Source organism: Halictus rubicundus, chromosome 14 (genome assembly GCF_050948215.1).
Source record: "Halictus rubicundus isolate RS-2024b chromosome 14, iyHalRubi1_principal, whole genome shotgun sequence".
NCBI lineage: Eukaryota > Metazoa > Arthropoda > Insecta > Hymenoptera > Halictidae > Halictus > Halictus rubicundus.
Genome location: NC_135162.1, coordinates 9,326,949 through 9,339,064, shown reverse-complemented (window position 1 = coordinate 9,339,064; position 12,116 = coordinate 9,326,949). Strand labels below are relative to the sequence as shown.

Here is a 12,116-nt window from a genome sequence, read left to right as displayed (position 1 = left end):
TTCTAATTACAGCTAGTTGCAATTTCGTTAGAAATTAATCACCGTTAATTGTCAGATACTGGAAATGTTAAGTGGTTTTTGTCGGCTATCAGTTGAACCCTTCAGCCATTAACAGAAAGTTATTTATCGATGCCCTTTTCAGAGACTGCACTGTGAAAATGTGTTACTTGCATAATCGCACAGCGCGCCCGCGAAAAATTGTGATTAATGCACGTCTCAGGAATATCACCGAACATAAATTTCCCTGGCACGATCGAGTCGCCTATAATGCATACGACACATTTTAACAGTCCAACGGTCTTCACAGATGCGTGTTAAGTACGTGCGACAAAGTCAAAACAAAAATTGTTCATAAAAACTTTTTCGTAAAAAAATGATCTTTAAACAGAAGGCTGTTTACTTGTAAAAGCTTGCGACACCTTCGTGTTTATAGGTTTGCCATATTGTGACAAAGTTTACTCACTAGTTAAGTGACTCGACGTGTCTCCAGTCACTAACCAATACTTAGTTACAGTCACTGTTTTTAATGGTCACTTTATATAACAACAATTCTACGCTGGTGAATATCTCGAGCAAACGGTTTCTTCGATTCTAAACGCTGCGTCGCGTGCACGTGTATTTTGCGCTGTGGCGTATATATGAATAACATTGCGGTCAGTATTTACATTAGAAAATTAGTTAAAGTGAACCAGTAATTACCGGTTCTCGAAACCCGTAATAGGTATACCTGTGACAGTTATTTAATCGGCGTCGAATGCTGCTTCAGATTGTATCAAATATTTGCATTCCATTTAGAAAATTCTCAGCGAACTCTAATGGCATTTTTTATCGAATTTAATGAGTTCATATTAATTGCAAATGAGTAGAATGGCAATACGAAGAAAACATATTGAAGGAAGAATAAATAAGAAATACGTGGGAAAATATTAATGTAAATATTGATAAACAAATGGTAAGAAATATTCACAAATAAATATGAGTAAATAAATATCAATATTAATTTAATATTTAGTTAATATTAATAATTATACTAATTATGTTTCTATTATTTATATGTTAGAAATATCGTATTCACTTTGACGTTGCCAGTTATAAAAAATGTCAAAGTATTTAACATGTTCGATAAGAAGACGATAAATTATTGTATGTATGTCGCAATCGTTTTTGCATGTTACGTCTGGTCATGTACGACACACTCTCCCGCAGATCACATAACTACTTTTACTCGTGGAAAATGTTTCATATAATTAGACTGCGGATGTTTATGCTAAATAGAAGAGTTCTAAGTGAAATTACAGTTAGTTGGGAATGTATTTGGTCGTGCAACAATATTTTAACGTCCCCACAAATGTCACTTCTGAAAGAGTTACGTTACGCGGTAGTCGGGATAAATTTCTGACAAATATCGTGCCCATCTTTCGCACGTCTACCGAGACATTACTGTACACTAGGATTCACAAGTGGAAACAGTCTGTGACACGCAGACACTCTGTGAGGAAACTTATTTTAAGAAAACTGATGATTAAATCGTAACGTGACCGTTGCAGTATACGTTCTATGATTGTAAACGTCGGTTTTTTATTCCGTCGCCAATCGTTTTTCATTCGGAATAACACCGGTATCCGTCTAGACTGGAATTCGTGGAACATTTACAACCGCGGTTTACCGTGTTATTACAGACACGATTGAGCCATCATACCGCGACAATGATTACGTTTACCGCGGCTGGAAGCTCGCTGCTCGTAGGAGTTGATTAATCTCTGCGATACACGCGACCGCGCAGCAGCACACGATACCGACAATTAAAAGAACAAATGATCTTTACCTCGCTTCACGCTATCACCAAAGTTCAAGCAACTCTCCTGTTCGCCATACCGCGGATTCCAATGCAAATGAAGAATTCCGCTAATTGCAAATTACGGGATACCATCCACCGTTTTATTCTTGCCGGTGGCTGGGTCTCGCGTGACCCATAACAACGACTATACACTGTTTAGTGTACACTCGAGAAAAGGTAGTCGAGATTTAGGGTGCGCGTCGTGGGTCACCGCGGACCCAGCCATCGCCACGCGAGGCTTCAGAATATTTATGAATTTAAAATGGTGGAAGGGTATTTTATTGTGTGGCAAAGTTATCGGCGAATGTTACAAGATTTTTATGTTAGAATTATTTTTCTATTTTGGGGCATATGCTCGGTATTTTCACCGAATTTTAGGAAAGCTCTGGTATATTTTTAATAATTTCGCCAACCCCCTCCGCTATGTTTTTATTGCTTTTTGTGGAGGGTGTTTCGCGTAAAAGAAAATGGAGCCGGGTATTGTTTTGCGATGATGACAGAGGGTATTGTGACGTCAGCGATGCTCGGATGATTCATAGACCGCGAACCGTTCTATGGCAGACGTTCTCTCATTCTTCGTTGGCTCCTTTCCTGCTTTCATCGGGTTGTCGGTGCTCCTTTCTTGGGATAATCGCAGTTCGCAGCGCCGCGGCTCTGTATCTATCGATCGTCTCCATTAACTAGTCCGTTACACAACGAACTAGAACTATTGCCAAACAATAGATTATGCTGCGCGCCGTCGTCGCTCGGCGTGTAGGCCGGGTAGGGATCTGCCTTATGCAAGCGTTACATACATTTGGTTATATTACCGCTATTACGTAAACCGGATTACAAGGCGAAGGGAGAAAAGTGTTACAAATTGTCGATATTCAGGGTACTTGTCGATACAGTTCATCTGGGTTACGTGAAGAAAATGAACGAGAGACACTCTGGTCATGGTACCAGCTGACTGTTGCACAATTCCTGGGGTAAAAGTTGACCTCGTGGCACCGCCACATTTTTCTTTTTCAATTTGCCTGACCGACCCAATTACTGCGGGTGTGCCCATTACTGTGCCTATAACATATATTTTTAGAGCATAATGAACGTTAAAAAAGTAATTTATCAAATTTTTAATTAACATTAAATAAATCAATATAATATGCAACTGATTTTAATGGAAAAATATTTAATATCTGTTTCTTAATAGTCATTAATTAAATTAGTAATTTCTTAAATTTTTAATTAACATTAAATAAATTAATATAATATGCAACTGATTTTAATGGAAAAATATTTAATATCTGTTTCTTAATAGTCATTATGCTTTAAAAATATAATTAATATAGGCACAGTAGTTGGCACCCCCACAATAATAGGGCCCCTATTGTGGGGCCTCTGTGGGGGCTTGTCACGGTATATTTGCATACGTGTGTTGTGTGTCTCCATACATGCGTAGATCACAATTTTCTAAGACAAGCCGCGACGTTTGGTTTTCCAATTAACATCTCTGCGTTAAGCGGTAACTTTATTCCCAGCAGATTTTTAATTAATTCTACTCTTTGGCGGTTGTAAAGAACGCATTGCAACACTAGTAAAACAGAAAGTCAATTTTGCTCCAGTTCGTTGCAGAAATATTCTCTAATTATTATGTTAGCACGTTGGCACGTCGATCGTGCGTGGGTGGCGCAATTATTCGTCTATAATTAGAACGTAATTCCGTTAAGCCCATGATATGCTCAGTCTTGATTACAGTGACTGAATTAGTTTGATTTTGTGGGATTGGATCCTGATGGTGTTTGAATTTCGCGGGATTTTCGTGTGCAACCCAATTGCGCCGAAACATCGCGGGCCGAAAATGAGCGGGAAGGAAAATTAATTTGAACGTGGGTTGCAAGTTCAAACATAAATTTAACTTAATTTAAGGTATTATCGAAAATTCGATATGTTTTGCAAAATATCTTTTAAAAAATAATTCAAAATAACTGCCTCTTCGAAAATTCTATACCTTCTACGAAACATTTACTATAAACAAACTTAAAGTAGCTCCCTCGGTCAGAATTATAAAATTTTACACTAAAAAATTTGTGTAAAACAGAACTCTTTAGATAACTACGACCGATAAATCATAAACTTAATTTGTTATACGTCTGTAGCCTACTGTTTACAACTGCCCACTGTACACTGGTTGGATATGCTGTCTATCTAGTAGCATGATTAATTTTAAATGAGACGTAGTCTCACATTGGAGCCTACGTGTCCCGGCTACGATTATGAATTGTCAATTACATCATTGAAATCAAATTATGTAATATACTCGGTGAGTCTACGCAGGGAAAGTAAGCTACAATGAAGTTACGTTTCATAAAAGTTTTTGTGGCGGCCATGGGTAACAGAAAATCCGAAACTCATGTGAAAGTGATTTTTCCAATGCCTTTTAAGAACTCAATAATATTAAGTAATCATTAGACTCATTCTAAACTTCCTCTTTATTGTCAACAGACAAATTCACTTTTATTAAGGGCACACTTCAATGAAGTTTCGAATATTCCAAAAAAAAAACTTAATTGACTCCGCTATTATATTATTACTTTTGGGATACCATTTTGTCGAATGTACACATCAAATGTTGCTAAATTTCAATCTAAGATGCAACAATGTTCCATTTCGCAGCAATATTCAATTTCACTTTTAAATACTCTATTTACATTTTACTTTTCGTTTCCCTCAATTGAATGATAATGTAATGTTATACATTCATCTTATTAATGCAGCAGCTGATTATTACTATGAGTCATTGGTAAACAGCTTGGCACTCTACGTACCAAAACAATACGTAACAATTATTTTCCTGCAAACATGCAACATCTACCCCCACTATAGCATTTTAATAACTTCGTCGTAACAATTTGCCAAACTCGCTGAACAGTGTTACTAACCAATTAATGAGACCAGTCAACCTAATGAATTTCACTATTCCAAAACATATTTAACATATTATATAACATATTAACTGATTTTAATGAAAAAGTTTAACACCCCGCAGTAATTGGGTCCCTTATCCTAGACGTTATGTAAATGAAAGATACAGTTCCCGGTACATCCAGATGACTTCCGGTCAGCACGAAACCAAAGATTTCATCATGGATGGAAAGTGAAGTAAAAATATCGATAGTTTAGGCGTGTGTGCGGACAGTTTGGTTTGGTTTTCGTCGAGAGACTGATATTGTGGATAAGGCTCGCGGAATCGCTGACTTTGAAACGTTCATGGCACATTACGAAACGGGTCTGCTTACCTTGTAGCGTCGCGTTATATAGGAGAGGGTCAGTACTGCCATTCGCGCGCATAAGAGCCTGGTTACATGAGCGTGTAAATATTTCGCTTACGACGAATGGTTCGTACGTTGCGTGTTATGCGCACCTCTCCCGGTGCCTTAAACCTCGAATTACGTAAGCGCCGTCGTTTGACGTTTATGTAACGTCGTGCCACGTTACCGACGAAATCGGACGTCGTCACCGTCAAAGCAAAGACACCGTTAGAATCACAGTGGATTTCGTCTTTTGGTTTAGGCGTTTCTCACTGTTCAGAATGGATCAACGGAGTTACTTCAATCTAGCAACTTCCTTAGACATGCGTGTGTGATCTCAGGGGAAATGGCAGAGGGATCAAGACCGAGGTTTAGGGGACTTTGGTATAGTGCTGTCACCTAGAGGACGAGGTCTCAACTGGGTGGTCGTTGGCTTGGACTTGAACCCGTGTTCACATAGATTGGAAATTGATTCCATTGGCTCACCAAGTCCGTAGTAAAAATGAAGAATATCGAATATTCAGTTCGTATTAATACGCCCACAGACGAGGTATAGAAGTTGACCAATCACCCAATGTATTTTTTTGTCTCACGTCCGCAGGGCTATAGAGCCCGCTTACCATTTTTGTGTCACATTCTACCGTATCGGCCGGAACTAATATTGTGGAACCAATATCACAGACGAGATGTAGGAGTACACCAGTCACATTATACTGTTTCGTGTCGTTAATGAGAATCGAATATCTTATATACTTCGAATAATCATGCATAAAAGTTACTTTGACATGCTCAAGACATGCTTTAAAAGTTACTCTGTATCTCGAGTACTATTAGCCATTTTTACTAAAAAGATTAGGTGGTAAGATAGCCAAGAGGGTATTCGACAGCATCATTGGTAAGAGGAATTCTTATAATCGTTAAACAAGCAGAGACAATAAATTTATCAGTGCACATTTATCCATGGTTCAAAAGGTATTCTGTACCTTGAGTTCTATCATCTATCTTTACTAAAAAAATTAGATGACAAGATGGTCAAGGGAGTGCTTGTCGACATCATTGGCGAAAGGAATTATTATAAACATTTGTTTAGAACTATAGCGACGGAAGAGGGTATGGAAGTTGCGATAGGGAAGGACAGACAGTAAGCGTAGACTGTATGGTATTAAATAATATATTATAACAGGAGGTAAGGTTTATACAAACGGCGAGATGATAAGGCGGTCAATCAAGCGAGCCAAGGACGACGGGCAGCAGATTTGATATTTTGGAATTTGGGAAACGATGGCCTCGCGACAAGTATGACAACAGACGTAAACAAAAGGTTTACGTCTGCGTTCGTTCACCCGAGGTCGGCCTCGAGCTCGACCGGCTGAGCTATTGTCAACGCCGGGACACGGTCGCACCGAGACAGTTCTTATATGGATGCCATAAACTTTTTGTTTGGTAATCCACATAAGAACTGTGGTCGCTCGAAATGATTTTTGCGTTACCGGAGTTACCAGTATGATAAATTAATGATTACGAATATTCATAGCTTAAAATTTATTCTATATCTCGGTTTCTATAATTTATTTTTACTAAATAATTAGTTGGCAAGATGGTCAAGGGAGTGCTTGTCGACATCATTGGTGAGAGGAATTGTTATAAACATTAAACAGCCCAGAAATAATAAATTTAACAGTGAATTGCGTACGATAAATTAATGCGTGCGAATATCCATGGCTTAAAAGTTATTTTATATCTCGGTTTCTTTAATTTATTTTTACTAAATATTTAGATAGCATGATGGTCAAGGGAGTGCTTGTCGAACATCATTGCCGAAAGAAATTGTTATAAATATTAAACAGCCCAGAAATAATAAATTTAACAGTGAATTGTATACGATAAATTACTGCGTGCGAATATTCATGAATTAAATGTTACTCTGTATTTCGAGTTCTATAATTTATTTTTACTAAATAATTAAATGACAAGATGGTCAAGGGAGTGCTTGTCGACATCATTGGCGAAAGCAATTGTTATAAACATTAAACAGTCACAAATAATAAATTTAACAGTGAATTGCGTACGATAAATTAATGCGTGCGAATATTCATGGCTTAAAAAATATTCTGTATCTCGGTTTCTATAATTTATTTTTACTAAATAATTAGATGGCATGATGGTCAAGGGAGTGCTTGTCGACATCATTGCCGAAAGGAATTGTTATAAACATTAAACAGCCAGAATTAATAAATTTTACAGTGAATTGTATACGATTAATTACAGCGTGCGAATATTCGTGAATTAAATGTTACTCTGTATTTCGAGTTCTATAATTTATTTTTACTAAATAATTAGTTGGCAAGATGGTCAAGGGAGTGCTTGTCGACATCATTGGTGAGAGGAATTGTTATAAACATTAAACAGCCAGAAATAATAAATTTAACAGTGAATTTCGTACGATAAATTAATGCGTGCGAATATTCATGGCTTAAAAGTTATTCTATATCTCGGTTTCTATAATTTATTTTTACTAAATAATTAGATGGCATGATGGTCAAGGGAGTGCTTGTCGACATCATTGCCGAAAGGAATTGTTATAAACATTAAACAGCCAGAATTAATAAATTTAACAGTGAATTTCGTACGATAAATTAATGCGTGCGAATATTCATGGCTTAAAAGTTATTCTATATCTCGGTTTCTATAATTTATTTTTACTAAATAATTAGATGGCATGATGGTCAAGGGAGTGCTTGTTGATACCATTAGCAAAAGAAATTGTTATAAACATTAAACAGCCAGTAATAATAAATTTATCAGTGAATTGTGTTCGATAAATTTATACGTGCAAATATTCATGGTTCAAAAGTTACTCTATATTTCGAGTTCTATTAGGTATTTTTACTAAAAAATTAGATGGCAAGATGGTCAAGGGAGCGCTTGTTGATACCATTACAAAAAGAAATTGTTATAAACATTAAACAGCCAGAAATAACAAATTTATCAATAATTACTATCGCGGCGATCGAGATCTGGCGAAGCTAGTTTGGGGTGGGGGAGTTGCGCACCGCGCACCGCGCACCCCACCACGGCGTCCGCGCTCAGTCAGTCGTAGTGCGCACTCAGGAGTGAGCGGAGGTGCTCCGGGACCAGAAGGGCTACCGACCTTGGAGTTGACCAGAGGTTCTCCAGAGCTGTCCTGGCCCACCCTGACCACCCTGGCCTACCCTCGCCTACCTTCGAGTGGACCAGGGATCCTCCAGAGCTGCAGTGGACATCACTGGTCAACCCTGGTCCACCTTAAGCTGTCTCGCGGTCGGCCAGCGGTTCCTGGAAGCTGTCTCCGCTCACCTTGGTCAACTTTCAGCAACCGGTAAGTAACAACACAAATATACATTTTCTGTTTTGGAATGCGTATTGATTCAACGAACGCCGTCAATTATTATTTCTGTATTTTTAATTCGAATTTGCCTCGGAATTTTTCAAAAGTTTCTTTTCTTGAAATTACATTATATTATATTTTTGACATAAAATTAGTACTCTGAAATTTGATTATATTATATTATATTTTTGACATAAAACTGGTATTTTGAAATTATATTATATTCTATTATATTTTTGACATAAAATTGGTATTTTGAAATTATATTATATTATATTATATTTTTAACATAAAATTGGTATTCCTCCGATCGGAGGTCCCTCAGGGGCTCACTCACGGGCCGGGCCGTGGGTGAGTACGGGTATTAGCGAACCTAGAGCGACCCTAGCTTGTTGTTTGTTGCGTCCCAATCTCGCTATATTTATTTTTGATTAAAATTGTTCAACTTTCCAATTAAAAATTACTTCTGAACTTTCAAAAGTTCCTATTCTAAAATTTATATATCTGATTTAAAATTGGTATTCCTCCGAATGGAGGTCCCTCGGGGACTCACTCACGGGTGCGTCCTGTGGGTGAGTACGGGTATTAGCGAACCCGGGGCGACCCAAGCTTGTAGGTTGTTGCGTTCTAATTTCCCTATATTTATACCTGATAAAAATTGTTCAACTTTCCAATTAAAAATTACTTCTGAACTTTCAAAAGTTCCTATTCTAAAATTTATTTATCTGATTTAAAATTGGTATTCCTCCGAACGGAGGTCCCCCAGGGGGCTCACTCACGGATGGGGCCGTGGGTGAGTACGGGTATTGGCAAACCCGAGGCGACCCTAGCCTTTAGGTTGTTGCGTCCCTATCTCGTTAGATTTATTTTCGAATGGAATTGTTCATCTTTCCAATTGAAATTTATTTCTGAACTTTCAAAAGTTCTTATTCTAAAATTTATATATCTGGTTTTAAATTGGTATTCCTCCGAACGGAGGTCCCTCAGGGACTCACTGCTGTGGGTGAGTACGGGTATTGGCGAACCCGGGGCGCCCCGAAGCGCCACCTCAGTAGATGGAAGTTCTGACTTCATCTACTCTTAGTTTCTTGTCGGGTAGGCCGTACTTGTGTACGGGGTTTGTTTGGCTCTCGTGAGCCTGTTAGATTTGCACTCTTGTGCATGTTAGGTAGGCCGTACTCGTGTACGGGGTTAGTTTGGCTATCATGAGCCGTTAGATTTGCACTCTTGTGCATGTAGGTAGGCCGTACTCGTGTACGGGGTTAGCTTGGCTCTCGTGAGCTGGTGTTAGGTTTGGCTCTCGTGAGCTGGTAGATTTGCACTCGTGTGCATGTTAGGTAGGCCGTACTCGTGTACGGGGTTAGTTTGGCTCTCGTGAGCTGGTGTTAGGTTTGGCTCTCGTGAGCTGGTAGATTTGCACTCGTGTGCATGTTAGGTAGGCCGTACTCGTGTACGGGGTCATCATTTCTTCATCGAATACTTCGGTGTTCCTTCATTTTGTGTCTAATTGTTATTAGTCTGTTTTAGTTGAATTACAACAGTTCAGCATGTTCATCGTCGAACGAAAAAAAGGAATCGTATGAAGACTCCTCGTTATTAATAAGTTAGTATTAGTTGTCGAGCAATTATTGTGTTCGATTTATTTTGTTAGTTTCGCTTGTCGATGTGGGTCACAGCCTTCTGCTGTGACCAGTCGGTAGCTTCACCCTCGAACCAGAACCTTCTGCTCTGGTTCACTTATTTCATTTTTCTTTTTCGAAAATCTCAGCCTTCTGCTTTGATTTTTTATTCTGCCATCGCGTCTCGGAGCCTTCTGCTCCATCTTCATTTTCTCTTTCATTGATCGAAGACTTGTCTGATTTAGTTTTTTTTTCTTTGCGCACAATAATTGCTCGACTTGCGTGCGTGCGTTAGTTAGTAAGATTACTTCTCGTCGTTATAACCATGTCGAGTAATTATTGCCCCAACTTCACTTTGCTCGTCTCGATTTTTGACTCCGACACAGCCATCTGCTGTGTCGGACCTTGCTTGTATGTACCAGACCGGTTGGTACCGGTGCTCGGCGTAGATCCATTGAGAGGGATGTTCGAGAGACCTGTTCACTCGTGTAAAATCCTCCCTGCCGTAAGTCCACCCGAGTCGCCTCAACGCTAGTCGTTGCCTGGCGACAGGTGGGTGGGGGAAACTTAGGGTATCGTTTGAACGCTTCTCTCGGCCATCGCTCTTCGTGAGGACACGTCGGGTATCGGTGCTGGCTGGAGTTGGTTCTGTAAGCATTGTACGCGTCGCGTCACCCTCGATCCAGAGCCTTCTGCTCTGGTTCGGTTTTGTTTCTCTCTATGAAAGAATCAGAGCCTTCTGCCTGATTCGCTTTTGATCTCCCGTGAATCGGAGACTTCTTCTCCGATTCACACCTTTTGCTCCGCAATAATTGCTCGGCATACGCTGCGAAATTTAGTTTGTAAGACTAGAAAGCGTCGTTGTAAGAAAGGGAGTCAGAAGGAAGCGTATTGAATTCCTTCTGGCTTCCTTTCGGGTCTCTTGTGCAGCAACCTCCTCGTGGTGAGATCCGGGCAATCGGTAATATTCTCTATTTGTTAGATCTTCTATTATCTAACAAATAGAGAATAATATCGAGCTAATAGCTGCTCATTTATAATTTGCGATAACATTGTGAAATAAAATTTAAGACGTACTAATAATAAAAACTTGTGTATTTAATTGAATTGTGTCTCAATTTATTTTAAACTTGTTTGGGGTGGGCCAAGGGTCCTCCCTGCTTTCCTTCGTGCTTTCCTTGTTTACCCTTGGCCCACCTACGCCTTCTTTGCAGCTCTTTTTAATTATTAATCGAAACACACACTTCTTGTTTCGGAATACTTTTTCATTCAATAAACATCCTACATTTTTTCTGGATTTCTAATTGAAATTTGCTTCTGAACTTTTCAAAAGTTCCTTTTCTTAAAATTCCTATGTTTGGCTTAAAATTGGTATTCCTCCGAACGGAGGTCCCTCAGGGGCTCACTCACGGATGGGGCCGTGGGTGAGACGGGTATTGGCAAACCCGAGGCGACCCTAGCCTTTAGGTTGTTGCGTCCCTATCTCGTTAGATTTATTTTCGAATGGAATTGTTCATCTTTCCAATTGAAATTTATTTCTGAACTTTCAAAAGTTCTTATTCTAAAATTTATATATCTGGTTTTAAATTGGTATTCCTCCGAACGGAGGTCCCTCAGGGACTCACTGCTGTGGGTGAGTACGGGTATTGGCGAACCCGGGGCGCCCCGAAGCGCCACCTCAGTAGATGGAAGTTCTGACTTCATCTACTCTTAGTTTCTTGTCGGGTAGGCCGTACTTGTGTACGGGGTTTGTTTGGCTCTCGTGAGCCTGTTAGATTTGCACTCTTGTGCATGTTAGGTAGGCCGTACTCGTGTACGGGGTTAGTTTGGCTATCATGAGCCGTTAGATTTGCACTCTTGTGCATGTAGGTAGGCCGTACTCGTGTACGGGGTTAGCTTGGCTCTCGTGAGCTGGTGTTAGGTTTGGCTCTCGTGAGCTGGTAGATTTGCACTCGTGTGCATGTTAGGTAGGCCGTACTCGTGTACGGGGTTAGTTTGGCTCTCGT

The 12,116-nt window shown here is 39.5% G+C and overlaps 1 long non-coding RNA gene across 1 annotated transcript; it reads right to left on the bottom strand.

Moving 5' to 3' along the window:
• Positions 1–2,298: 2,298 nt before the first annotated feature.
• Positions 2,299–5,365, bottom strand: LOC143360778 (uncharacterized). The gene is made up of 3 exons (XR_013083342.1): positions 4,642–5,365; positions 3,247–3,516; positions 2,299–2,869 (listed from the first exon to the last, which is right to left on the bottom strand). It is a non-coding gene; the product is annotated as an uncharacterized LOC143360778 (long non-coding RNA).
• Between the last annotated feature and the right edge of the window lie 6,751 nt (positions 5,366–12,116).